Genomic DNA, 12,500 nt, shown 5'->3' with positions numbered 1-12,500 from the left:
TCTGCAAGCGAGTCGCTACGGCAGCGCTACCACAACGCAGAGAGAGGCGGCAGGCCGGGGGATCCGGTACCCCAAGGCACGCCTCTCGGATCGCTAGAGAAGGCTTTCTCACCGAGGGTGGGTCACACTCCCCACCCGCCAGTCGCCCCTCGTCGGGCCCACAGAGGCGCTCGGGGACACCTGGGGAAGGGAGGGGGCGTGTGGCGCGAGGAGAAGAAACCTGCGGCAACCTCGAGCGTTCGCGGTCAGGGCAGGGGCCCGGCTGGCGCGCGTGCGCACAGCCCCCAAAGGCCCCCCCGCCGTCCACCCACCTCCTTTCTGCGAGGTAAAGCACCTCCAGTGAACCCACACACGACCCGTCGGAGGCAGAACGGCAGCCCCTCGGCGGCCGGCCGGCGCACGCGTGGCCGGCCCGAGCCCACCGCGACCGCTCACACGGCCCGCGCTCACCCGCCAGAGGGGAGGCACGGGACGTGCGCTCGCCGGACCAGGCGGCGCCCTTCCCCGCGTGGGGAGGGGCGCGTCTCACTCGACCGCCTCGGCCCACACCCAACGAACTCCCTCAGGACCCAACGCGCCGGCACCGTGGCGGCGACCGGAGGAGGGGGCGCTGGGGGTGGGAGCGACACACCACCGCTCGGCCTCGGGCACCTGAGGGACAACCCGGAGCGCTCCAGGAGCACCGCAAAGACCCAGGCAGAGCCAGCGCTCGTGCAACGCCCGAGAGGGCAGCACGACGGGCCGGCGGGACAGCACCCCCACCGCCGCGGAGGGGGGCGGCCCCGCAAGGCGACAACCACAAGAGGCGAAAGCGAGGGGTGCCTGCTGCGTCAGAGGACCCCGCCGACCCCCGCCGAACGCCACGAGGCAGACGGCGGGGGCGGGACAGCAAGGTCAGGCCGGGCTCCGCACCCCAGCGCCTCCCAACGCACCGCTCACAGGCGGGGACGAGAGACAGGGGGCCCCCGCGGGCGGGACGAGAAGAACGGGTCCCATTCACCATGAATGGCCGCCCCTCGCCCGCCGCGGCTCGGTCCCGGCCCGGGAGAGCACGACATCACCACATCAATCAGGGAAAGCAACCCCGGAGCGGGGTCGGTCGGTCAGTCAGTCAGTCAGCCACAGCCTCCCCGGAGGCCAGCGAGCAGATCAACCTGACCACCCCCAGCTCCGGGAAAGGGGCGGCAGACAACCCGGCAGAGACGAGGAACGCCTGACACGCACGGCACGGAGCCAGCGGGAGTGGGGTTGTCACGGCCGCCCCAGGTGCCCACAGCAGGGAGCGCGCAGCGGCAGGGTAAGCCCGCGCCGCCTTCCCCGCCGCCCCCGGGTGGGTCAGAGACCCGGACCCAAGGCGGCACCGGGAGTCGGGACGCTCAGACGCACGAGAGACCAGGCACACACGGGCCCCAGCAGGCGGCTCCAGCACGAGCAGGGCCGGCTAGCCGGGTCACCGGGAGGCCCAGAGGCCCACCACGCATCCAGAGGCCCGACCTCTCCAGCGACAAGTCGCCAGAGGACAGCGTGTCAGCAATAACCCGGTGGCCCAAAATGCCGGCTCGGAGTGAAAGATATACCTCCCCAGGGGACAGGAGGTCGAGCCACCGACCACGCCGCCGGCCCAGGGAACCCGCGACACGGACATCTGTCCCCAAAATCGCCACCATCGCAGCCAGACACGGAGCACCCAGGGCCCTCTGGTCGACCCCAGGACACACGCCGGAGCAGCGCCGGGCCAGGGACGTCCTCCCGGCCACCCGTGCCACGCAGGGGCCGGCCCGTGTCTCCAGAGCGAGACTCGGAAGCGTTTTCGGCCGTCCTCTCGTACGACCGGGACACACGAGGGACCGAAGGCCGGCCAAGTGTGACCCCTCGGGCCGCACGCGCGCTCAGGGAGCGCTCTCCGACTCCCCACGGGGACTTGAAAACAAAAGGTCACGGCAGAGGGGCGGCGGCCGGGCCCGGGGACCGCTCCCCGGCACCCGGGGGACGAGGCAGGACGGTCCCCGGCTCCCCACGGGGACTTGGGGAAAAAAATTCGGCCGCTGCCTCAGACGGCCAGGATGCGCGCGGGCCCGCGACCGGGCCGGGAAGGGTGTCCCCAGCCTCCCGCCCCAAGCCCGGTGGGTCCCCGCGGGTCGCGGGTCAGGCCTCGGGAGCTGAGCTGCGGCGTGCTGGTCGACCAACCCCGGCAGCCCCCACACCCGGCTCAGGCCCGAAAGCGCAGCGACAACCTCTCCCCACATAAGCCTGCACGCCCGAGCTCTGACTCACAAGCGACGCGCCAGAGCTCTGGCGCGACCGGGACAGCCCGGCTGACGACCGCGGTGTTTCCGGAGCTCTGCCTAGCTCACAGCGGGGACGGTCCCCTCCCTCGGCAGCTGCCACCGCAGCTCCGGAAGCCAAGGGAACGATATAAAAGCGGCCGCCAGATGGAGTCCGACAACCGTCGCGAACGTCACCAAGACAGATCCGGATGGCAGGCCGGCCCGCCGACCGCGAAACCGAAACCGTGAGTCGAGAAACGCTATCCCGAGGCCGAAAACGCAGCCCCTCTACCCCAACCCCACAGAAACGGTCCCCAAAGCCTGTCTCTGCATCGACCGCGACAGAGTCAGAAGACAACCCACGGCGTGTGGATGTTCGGAGAGGCATCTCGGAGGGAGAAACAGCAAGCAAGGACTCGGTCGCGGGCCGTTGAGGACACAGGGAGACACAGATTGCGTAGGCTCTTCCTGAATCCAGACAGAGACGGAGGGAGGGAGGGAGGGAGGGAGGCAGGGAGGGAGGGAGGGAATGGAGAGAAGAGACAGATGGTGAAAGGAAGGGAGGGAGGGAAGGGAGCAGGGAGAGAGGGAGGAAGGAAAAGGGAGAGAAAAGGGAGACAACGTGGAAAATGAAGATGATGAAACGTCACTTTTCAAAGGTTACATTTTTACAGGAGAGATGGAAAGGAAAGAAACCTGAAACAGAGAGAAAGAATGAGGAAAGAAGGGAAAAAGAAACAGAGGAAACAGAAAAGAAGGACAGAAACGGAATAAAAGAAATAAAGAAAGCACGGAAGAGAAACGAACAAGAGAGAAAGGGAGGGAGGCAGGGAGGGAGGGAGGGAGGAAAACATAGAGAAGGAGACAGAGAAAGAAAGAAGGGAAGAAAAACACAAAGGAGAGAAAGAAAGAAAAGACAAATAACAGCATAAATATTTGCATTTTTAGCTAAATATGAGATATAAAAATACATCAAAACAGATGAAAATATTTGTCTTGATCGAGACCATCCCGGCTAACATGGTGAAACCCCGTCTCTACTGAAAAATACAAAAAACAAACTAGCCGGGCGAGGTGGCGGGTGCCTGTAGTCCCAGCTACTTGGGAGGCTGAGGCAGGAGAATGGCGTGAAGCCGGGAGGCGGAGCTTGCAGTGAGTTGAGATCCGGCCACTGCACTTCAGCCTGAGCGACAGAGCGAGACTCCGTCTCAAAAAAAAAAAAAAAAAAAAAAGAGAATAAATAAATAAATACATACATACATACATACATACATAAAAAAAGAAAGAAAGAAAGAAAATATTTGTACTTATACACATGAATGAATAGATGAAAATAAATACATAAAAAATAAAATAACATGAGCAAACAGGCCAGGCACGGTGGCTGACGCCTGTGATCCCAGCACTTTCAGAGGCTGGGAGAGAGAGAGAGAGAGAAAATGAAGGAAAGAAAGGAAGAAAGGAAGAAAGAAAGAAAGGAAGGAAGGAAGGAAGGAAGGAAGGAAGGAAGGAAGGCAGGAAGGCAGGCAGACAAAGAAAGAGAGAGAGAAAGAAAGAGAAAAAGAGAAAGAGAGAAAGAAGGAAAGAAAGAGAGAAAGAAAGAAAGAAGAAAGAGAGAGAGAGGGAGAAAAACAGCCAGAAAGAAAGACGAGAGAAGAAAGAAAAAAAGAAGACAGAGGAAAGACAGACAGGAAGAAAGGCAAAGCAAGAAAGCAAGAAAACAAGACAGCAAGAAAGCGTGACAGAAAGATAGAAAGAGACAGAAAGAAAAAGCGAGAAAGCAACAAAGAAAGAGAGGGGGGGAGTGGGAGAGGCGAATCTCTCTGCTTTCACTACATGCGGGGAGAATCAGGAAAGCCCCCACTAAACAACAAGGCCGGAAGTGGAGCTGCCATCTGTGAAATCCGAGCAGAAGAGTCCACACGGGTTAAAGACACGAAGAAAGACAGGGAAACAACTGCTCAAAGAGAAGAACAATCTGGCCCAGCCAGGGCCTGTCTCCTGAAGTTGTCTGGGCAACGAGGAGGGAGTGGGACGGAGGGAGGGAGGGCCTCCGAGGCTCGTGTCAAACAATAAACGAGAATAACATAAAAGGAAGTTAAAAAAAAAATTACGCATCATTCGTAGCATCACTGACGCCTCGAAAGGCGAGAGGCATATGTTTATGTCACTGTGGGACTGTTGTCTTTTTTCTTTCCTTTTTTTTTTCTTCCCTCTCTTCCCGGAAACTCACTTTTTAATTATTTCCTTTTCCTTTTCCTTTTCAGTTTTATTTTTTATTTTACTTTCATTTTTATTCGTTTATGTATTAATTTATTAGTAGTAGTAGTATTTTTTGGAGAGGTTGTCTCGCTCTCTCGCCCAGGCTGGTGTACAGCGGCGCGATCTCGGCTCACTGCAACCTCCGCCTCCCAGGTTCAAGCGATTCTCCTGCCTCAGCTCGGCCTCCCGAGTAGCTGAGATTACAGACGCGCACGACCATGCCCGGCTAATTTTTGGTCTTTTGACTGGAGACGGACGGGGTTTCACCATACTGGCCCTGCTGATCTGACCACCTCGTGATCCAGCGATCCACCGCCCCCGGCGTCCCAAAGCGCTGGGATGACAGGCTTGAGCCACCGCGCCGGGCCGGCCGAGTTATTCATTTTATTTTCTTCCTAATTTTTAATTGTATGTATGTATGTATGTATGTATGCATGTATCCATCCTTTCTTATTTTTTGAGACGGACAGAGAGACACAGTGAGAAACAGACAGAGAGAGAGAGAGAGAGAGAGAGGGAGAGAGAGAGAGAGAGGGAGAGAGAGAGTGAGAGACCTCCCCTTGGGCCTCAATGGTCTTTGCAATGTCCTTTCTTCAGAGATTCTGCAAACACAGTGTTTCCAACATTTTGAATCCAAAGAAAAGTTTAACTCTGTAACATGTATCCACAGATCACTAATCAGTCCCGATGATAGTTTATTTCTGGTTTTTCTCTGGGGAGTGTCGGTTTTTCTCCACAGGTTTCAAGGGGCTCCCAAAGTCCCTTCGCCGATTCCCTTAAGAAGAATATTTCCAAACCGACGTATCAAAAGAACGCTTTCACTTTGTGAGAGGAATCCCCACATTACAAAACCGTTTCACACATAGGCTCTCTTCAGTTTTTATCTGGGGATAATCTGTTTTTCACCCTAGGCCTCAATTGCAGCCCACATTATTTTCACAGATTCTACTAAAAGAGTGCTTCCAATCCGCTGAGTCCAAATACAGTTGTACCTCTGTGCGAGGAATCCACACACAAAGCAGTTTCTCAGGTAGCTTCCTTCTAGCTGTTATCAGGAAATATGTGCTTTTCCACCATTGGCCTCAAAGGAGTCCCAAATATCCTTTTGCAGATTCTACCACAGAAGTGTTTCCAACCTGCTGAACCGAAACACGGGTTTAACTCTGTGAGATGAATCCACATCTCACAAAGCCAATTCACAGATAGCTTCTTTCTACTGCTTCTCTGGGGATATTTGATTTTTCAACATAGGCCTCCATGGGCTCCCAAATATGCCTTGGCAAATTCTAGAGAAAGCGTGTTTCCAACACGTGAATCAAAAGAAAGGTTTAACTCTGTGAGATGCATCCAGTCACGCAAAGCAGTTTCACAGATCGTTTCGCTTCTTCATGGCTTTTCTCGGGGGGACAATCTGGTTTGGACAACCGGAATTAATGGGCTTGGAAATGTCTTCCCACACACTCAACAAAAAGAGCATTTCCAACCTGCTGACTCACACACACACACACAAACAAACAAAGAATACGTTCTGCGCTGGCAGATAAATCCAGACATCACGAAGCAGATTCAATGAAATATTCTCTCTGGTCTTTGTCTGGGGATATTCAGTTTGTCACCATAGGCCTCAAGGGCTCCCACACGTCCCTTTGGAATCTCTACAAAGAGAGCGTCTCCAACCCGCCTAATCAAAAGAAAGGTGTAACTCTTTAGGATGAGTCCACACATCGCAAAGCAGTTTCTCAAATACATTCTTTCTCATTTTTATCTGGGAATATTTGGTTATTCGCCATAGGCCTAAAGGGGCTCCCAAAAATCCGTTCAGAGAGACTGCCAAAAAAAAGTGTTTCTAACATGATGAATCAAAAGAATGGTTTATCGCTGAGAGATCAATCTGCGCATCACGAATCAATTTGACAGATAGCGTCTTTCTTGTTTCAATCTGTGGATATTCTGTTTTTCAACGTAGGCCTCAATGGGTTTCCAAATGTCCCTTCACAGATTCTACAGAAAGCGTGTTTCCAACCTCCTGGTTCAACAGATGTATCCGTTCGAGGTGAATCCACACGTCAAGAAGCAGTTTCACCAGTAGCATTTTTTCTCGTTTTCATCTGGGGATGTTCAGTGTCACCATAAGCCACAAAGGGCTCCCAAATGTCCCTTTGAAGATTCTGCCAAAAAACTGCTTCCAATCGGCCGCGTGCAGTGGCTCACGCCTGTCATCCCAGCATTTTGGGAGGCAGAGGTGGGTGGATCACCTGAGGTCAGGAGTTCAAGACCAGCCTGGCCAAAACGATGAAACCCCATCTCTACCAAGAATACAAAAAATTAGCCGGGCCTGGTAGCGGGTGCCTGTAACCCCAACTACTTGGGAGGCTGAGGCAGGAGAATCCCTTCAACTGGGAGGCAGAGGTTGCAGCGAGCCGAGATGGTGTCACTGCACTCCAGCCTGGGGGACAGAGTGAGACTCTGTCAAAACACACACACACACACACACACACACACACACACACACACACACACACCCCAAAATGCTTCCAATCTGCTGAATCAACAGAAAGATGTAACTCTGTCAGAGGAATCTACACATCGCAAAGCAGTTTTGCAGATAGCTTCTTGTTAGTTTTTATCTACCGATTTTCTGTTTTTCACCCTAGGCCTCAAACAGCTCCCAAATGCCCTTTTGTAGATTCTACAAAAGGGGCGCTTCCAACCTGGTATATCAAAAGAAAGGTTTCACTCTGTGAGATGAATCCACACACCACAAAGCAGTTTCAGAGACAGCTTCTTTCTAGTTTTCATTTGGGGATATTCGGTTTTTCACAGTAGGCCTCAATGGGCTCCCAAAGGTATATTCGCGGATTCTACAGAAAGACTGCTTCAAACCTCCTAAATCAAAAATTTGTTGTAATTCTGTGGCATGAATCCACACATCACAAAGCAGTATCATAGAGAGCTGCTTTATTATTTCTGGGGTGGGGATGTTCGCTTTCTCACAATAGGCCCCAATGGGCTCCCAAATGTCCATGCTGCTTCCAAACTGCTGAATCCAAAGGCAGTTTTAACTCTGTATGAGGAATCCACACAACAGAAAGCTGTTTCATGAAGACCTTCTCTCTCGTTTTTATCTGAAAACATAAGATTTTTTCACCATACGACACAAGGGTCTCCTAAATGTACATAGACAGATTCTACAAAAAAATCCTTCCAACCTGCTGATTCAAAAGAAAGGTTTAACTCTGTGAGACGAATACACACACTACAAAGCAGTTTCACAGAGAATGGTGTTTTTTTGTGTGTTTGTTAGTTTGTTTGTGTTTTGGTTTTTTTTTGTTTTTTGCTTTTTTTTTGAGACGCAGTTTCGCGCCTGTTGCTCAGACTGGAGCGCAATGGCGCCATCTCGCCTCACTGCGATCTCCGCCTCCCAGGTTCAAGCAATTCTCCTGCCTCAGTTTCCCTTCCCGAGTAGCTGGGATTACAGGCATGTGCCACTGCGCCCCGCTAATTTGGTATTTTCAGTAGAGACGGGGTTTCTCCATGTGGGTCAGGCTGGTCTCGAACTGCCGACCTCAGGTGATCTGCCCGCCTCGGCCTCCCAAAGTGCTGGGAGGACAGGCGTGAGCCACCACGCCCGTACTACTTTATTGTACATAATACAATACATAAATTGTATTGTATTTACATTTATGTATTGATTGATTGATTGATTTACTTACTTATGCTGCCTGATCAAAGGTCACTCCGGCCCAGTCGTCAAAGTGGCCATTTCCTAGGCAACCAAGAAGGGGGGAGCTTGGAGGTGGGGGCGGGGGCGGTGGAGAAGACACAGTTGCCCCAGGCTGTGCGCAGGCGGCCTGAGCTTCCTTCCTCTGTTGAGGCCTCCATTTTCAGAGTAACAGTGGCCGCTAGGTGATGCCCGACGTCTGCCAATGAGACTGTCAGCCTGGAATGAATTGGGATCGCCTGGAGGGGGAGGCGGGAGGCGGAAGGATGGAGGCCCCCACAGCACAGTGGGTCACCGCGCCCTCCCAGGCGATCCCCACAACTCATCGACCAGGGCCCCTGGGGGCACACAGCCTAAGACCCCCCCCACCCATCGGATCATCTGGAACTTCTGTCCGTCCGGAGACGAGAGACGAGAGACGAGAGACCGACTGGAAATTCTCTCGGTCAAGGTCCAAACCTAAAAGAATCACTGACACAGACATCAGGACTAACAAAGACAATTTGTAAAAGTTTCCGTGTTTTGGGTGAATCCGTGTATTTCTGTATCACAAAATTACTGATTTTGAACGTTGCGGTTTTTCTACTCCTTACGTGTACGGTCCTGTGATAGACAGACCAGGGGACTCCTCAGCTCGGAGTCCATGAGGCCAGAAGCTGACATCCTAAATTTCTATGTAGAATGAATGTAAGCAGGCCAACCAAACACTGTGCCGTAAAACTGTCCGGAAGACAAGCGGTGGTGGTTGGGGGGCGGATGGGGGGGGGGGGGGGGGAGCCGGGTGCGGTACGCTCACGCCTGTCATCCCCGCACTTTGGGAGGCCGAGGGCAGGCGGATCCCTCGAGATGGTGGCCATTGCACTCCAGCGTGGGCAACAAGAGTGAAAACTCCGTCCAAAACAAGAACAACAACAGAAACGTTAAGTGCTGTCTGCTGTTATTTTTGCTTCCCACCCTGAGAAGAACATAATACAGCTGCTGTCTACCTGCCTGCCTGCCTGCCTGCCTGCCTGCGTGTCTGTCTGTCTGTCTGTCTGTCTGTCTGTCTGTGACAGGGTCTCGCTCTGTCTTTCGCCCAGGCTGGAGTGCACTGACACCATTATGGCTCACTGCAGCCTCAACTTCCCCGGGGTTAGGGGATTCCTCTAAGGGATCCTATGGATGGCCTCGGCCTCCCAAAGTGTTGGGGTTACAGGCGTGAGCCACCAGCACCCGGCCTGAGTTCACACATCTGGTCTCACTGCGTCTTAACCAGACGCCCGTGAAGAACTCAAGTCAAGAGAGAGAGAGTCGGCAAGAGACTTTCAGCATTCTCTCCCAAAACCAGTGAGGTGGATGGCGGCCGTGTGTCCCAAGCTCCTGTGGTTTTAGGTGGCCACGCGTAGAGGATAGATTTCAAATGTTTCCAGAGAGGCGCAAGCCACAGTCATTCAGGACATCCGAGCGCGAGATGGGGTTTCTGACAGCGACTTAAGGGCCAGGAAGGGCCAGAGTCTGCCAAGGCCCTCGTTCTAGGGTGGGGCCGATGGAACCCCAGGCAGAGGGAGCCAGCGGTCCGCACAGAGAGAGCTCCAGCCCTAGGCCCCACCGTGCAGACCGACTCAGAAGAAAGAGAGTCCCTCGTCCTACATATGTCACATCCCTCCACCGAACTTGGGAGCGGATCCGCTTTCCAAACATGAGGTGACTCTCGGTTTGAAATGGATCACAAGGGGCCGGGCTTTCCAGAGTCGGCATGATAAAGAAGTCATTCTGTGGCACAGAACGAGGTGTGGCTCTTATCGAGACTCTACAGTGAAAGGCAGTGAAACAGGGCGAAACCCCGTGTCTACTACAAATTAAAAGAGGAGCCGGGCATGGTGCCGCTGAAGGCAGGAGAATCGCTGGGACCCGGGAGGCAGAGGTTGCAGTGAGCTGAGATCATGCCACTGCACTCCAGTCGGGGGGACAGAGCGAGACCGCATCTCAGAAACAAACTCACAAAGCCAATCAAGGTGTTTAACGCAACGAGTCACCCTCGGGTCTCTTGACAGGATACGTCCAGCACCCGGGAAAACAGGGAAACGTCGAGGGGTGGGGTGGAATCTATTTTGTGGCCTCAAGGGAGGGTTTGAGAGATACTCCCGGAAACGTGACTGCCTAAGGAAGCCCCTCCGCCCAAGAAGCGAGATTCATTTCTAGCCTGTAGCCACCCACGAGGGAGAATCGGGCTCTCTACAGAACCCCCCCCCCCCACCCCCCGACCCACCCCCCGACTCGTGAAATGGTCTCTCTCACTCCGTCAGGCTCTATTCACGCCGTGTGGTTTTGTAACCTCCAGCGCGTGTGCGTGGGGTGGGGGATGGGGTGGGGTGGGGGCGGCTGTGGACAGAGGAAGGGAAAAAGCGATGGTGTCCCACGGGTGCCCGGGACCGTGGGTCGTGGTTGGGGTCGCCAGAGCCTAGGGAACTCATCGCCTGTCAGGACGTCTCCCCTCCACGTCCCCTCTCTGCCCTACGCTCCGCATCTTCGCAGTTCAGTGGAGACCTGGTGGATGGAAGTCGCCGTCCCTTTGGACTTTAACCGAGGAAGGCCGGGCTCCCAAGTGTCTCCCGGTAGTTGGGGCCTCGGGCAGGCTCGCCAGGATGCTGACGGTGATGGTGATGGTGATGGTGATGGTGATGGTGATGGTGATGGTGACGGGTGATGTACGTTGGAGGCCTCGGGCCAATGCACAGGGATGCCTTTGACCTCGTTGGGAGAGGTCAGCTTTGCGGAGTCCCGTGCATCCTTCCGGAGACTCATCCAGCGCTAGCAAGCATGGTCCCGAGGATCCCAGCTCTCAGCAGAGGCACTTTTGTTCACACAGAATCCTGGGCAGGCAAGGTCTCAGCAGGCTTAGGCCTCCTAGCCAAGAGGCCGAAGCCACTTCTGGGATATTTTCACAGAGCCAGTGGTTCTTTGAAGTGCTTTCAGATACAGATTTGAGAAGTGCTTGCAGATACAGATTTGAGACAGAACGGACAGGGCTTGGTCCCAGGTCCTTTAGGACACGGGCAGAGGCACATTGAGAAAACCCTCCCAGCATCCTAGGTGAACAGAGGTATGATTTTTTTGAGACACTCGAGGGAGAAGCAACCCCAGATTTTAGGGTGGTATCTTTATTATTATGTAGTATCTCTGAGGTATCCAAGTCCAGAAATCAACTCACCACTTCTGTACAGCATTCTGTGGGAAGATCAAATCTGGGGTGTCTAAAGTTAAGAATTGAGGCCTTGGTACTGGATTACATTAGAGGTACTTGAGCTCTTTTGGCAAAGAAAGAGAAGGTGGGAGATAGCGAGAGCGAGAGAGAGACAGACAGAGATACAAAGATACACACAGAGAGAGACAGAGAGAGAGAGAGACAGAGAGAGAGACAGAGAGAAACAGACCAAAAGGGAGAGAGAGAGACAGACAGAGAGAGAGACAGACAGACAGGCAGGCAGGCACACAGGCAGGCAGAGAAACAAAGTAAGACAAAAGACAGACAGAGAAAGAGAGAGAGAGAGAGAGAGAGAGAGAGAGAGAGAGAGAGAGAGAGAGAGAGAGAAAGGGACAGAGACGCACTGAGACAGAGAAACAGACAGAAAGAGGGAGCGACAGGCAGAGAAAGAGAATCAGACAGAAGACAGACACAGTGAGAGAAACACAGGCAGAGAGAGACAGAGAGACACAGACAGGGAGAGAGAGACAAAGCCACAGACTGAAAGACAGGCAGAGAAATAGAGTAAGACAGAAGACAGACACAGGGAGAGAGACAGGCGCAGAGAGAGAGAGAGAGAGAGAGAGAGAGAGAGAGAGAGAGACAGAGATGGACAGAGAGAGACGGAGAGAAACGCATAGAAAGAGGGGGGGAGAGAGAGAGACAGAGAGAAACAGACAGACAGGGGGAGAGAAAGACAGAGAAAGAGAAAGAGAGAGAGAGAGAGAGACAGACAGACAGACAGGAAGAGAAAGAGACTAAGGCAGAAGACCGACACGGAGAGAGCGAGCGACAGAGAGACAGAGAGAGAGAGAGAGAGAGAGAGAGAGAGAGAGAGAGACAGACAGGCAGAGAGAGAGAGAGAGAGAGAGAGAGAGAGAGACAAACAGACAGGCAGAGAGAGAGAGAGAGAGAGAGAGAGAGAGAAACAGACAGGCAGAGAGAGAGAGAGAGAGAGAGAGAGAGAGAGAAACAGACAGGCAGAGAGAGAGAGAGAGAGAGAAGGCAGACAGAGACAGACAGAGAG

The sequence above is a fragment of the Chlorocebus sabaeus genome, unplaced genomic scaffold (genome assembly GCF_047675955.1).
Source record: "Chlorocebus sabaeus isolate Y175 unplaced genomic scaffold, mChlSab1.0.hap1 unalloc_scaffold_1215, whole genome shotgun sequence".
Lineage (NCBI taxonomy): Eukaryota > Metazoa > Chordata > Mammalia > Primates > Cercopithecidae > Chlorocebus > Chlorocebus sabaeus.
The sequence above is the reverse complement of the archived record's forward strand: the minus strand, read 5'-3'. Positions refer to the sequence as shown.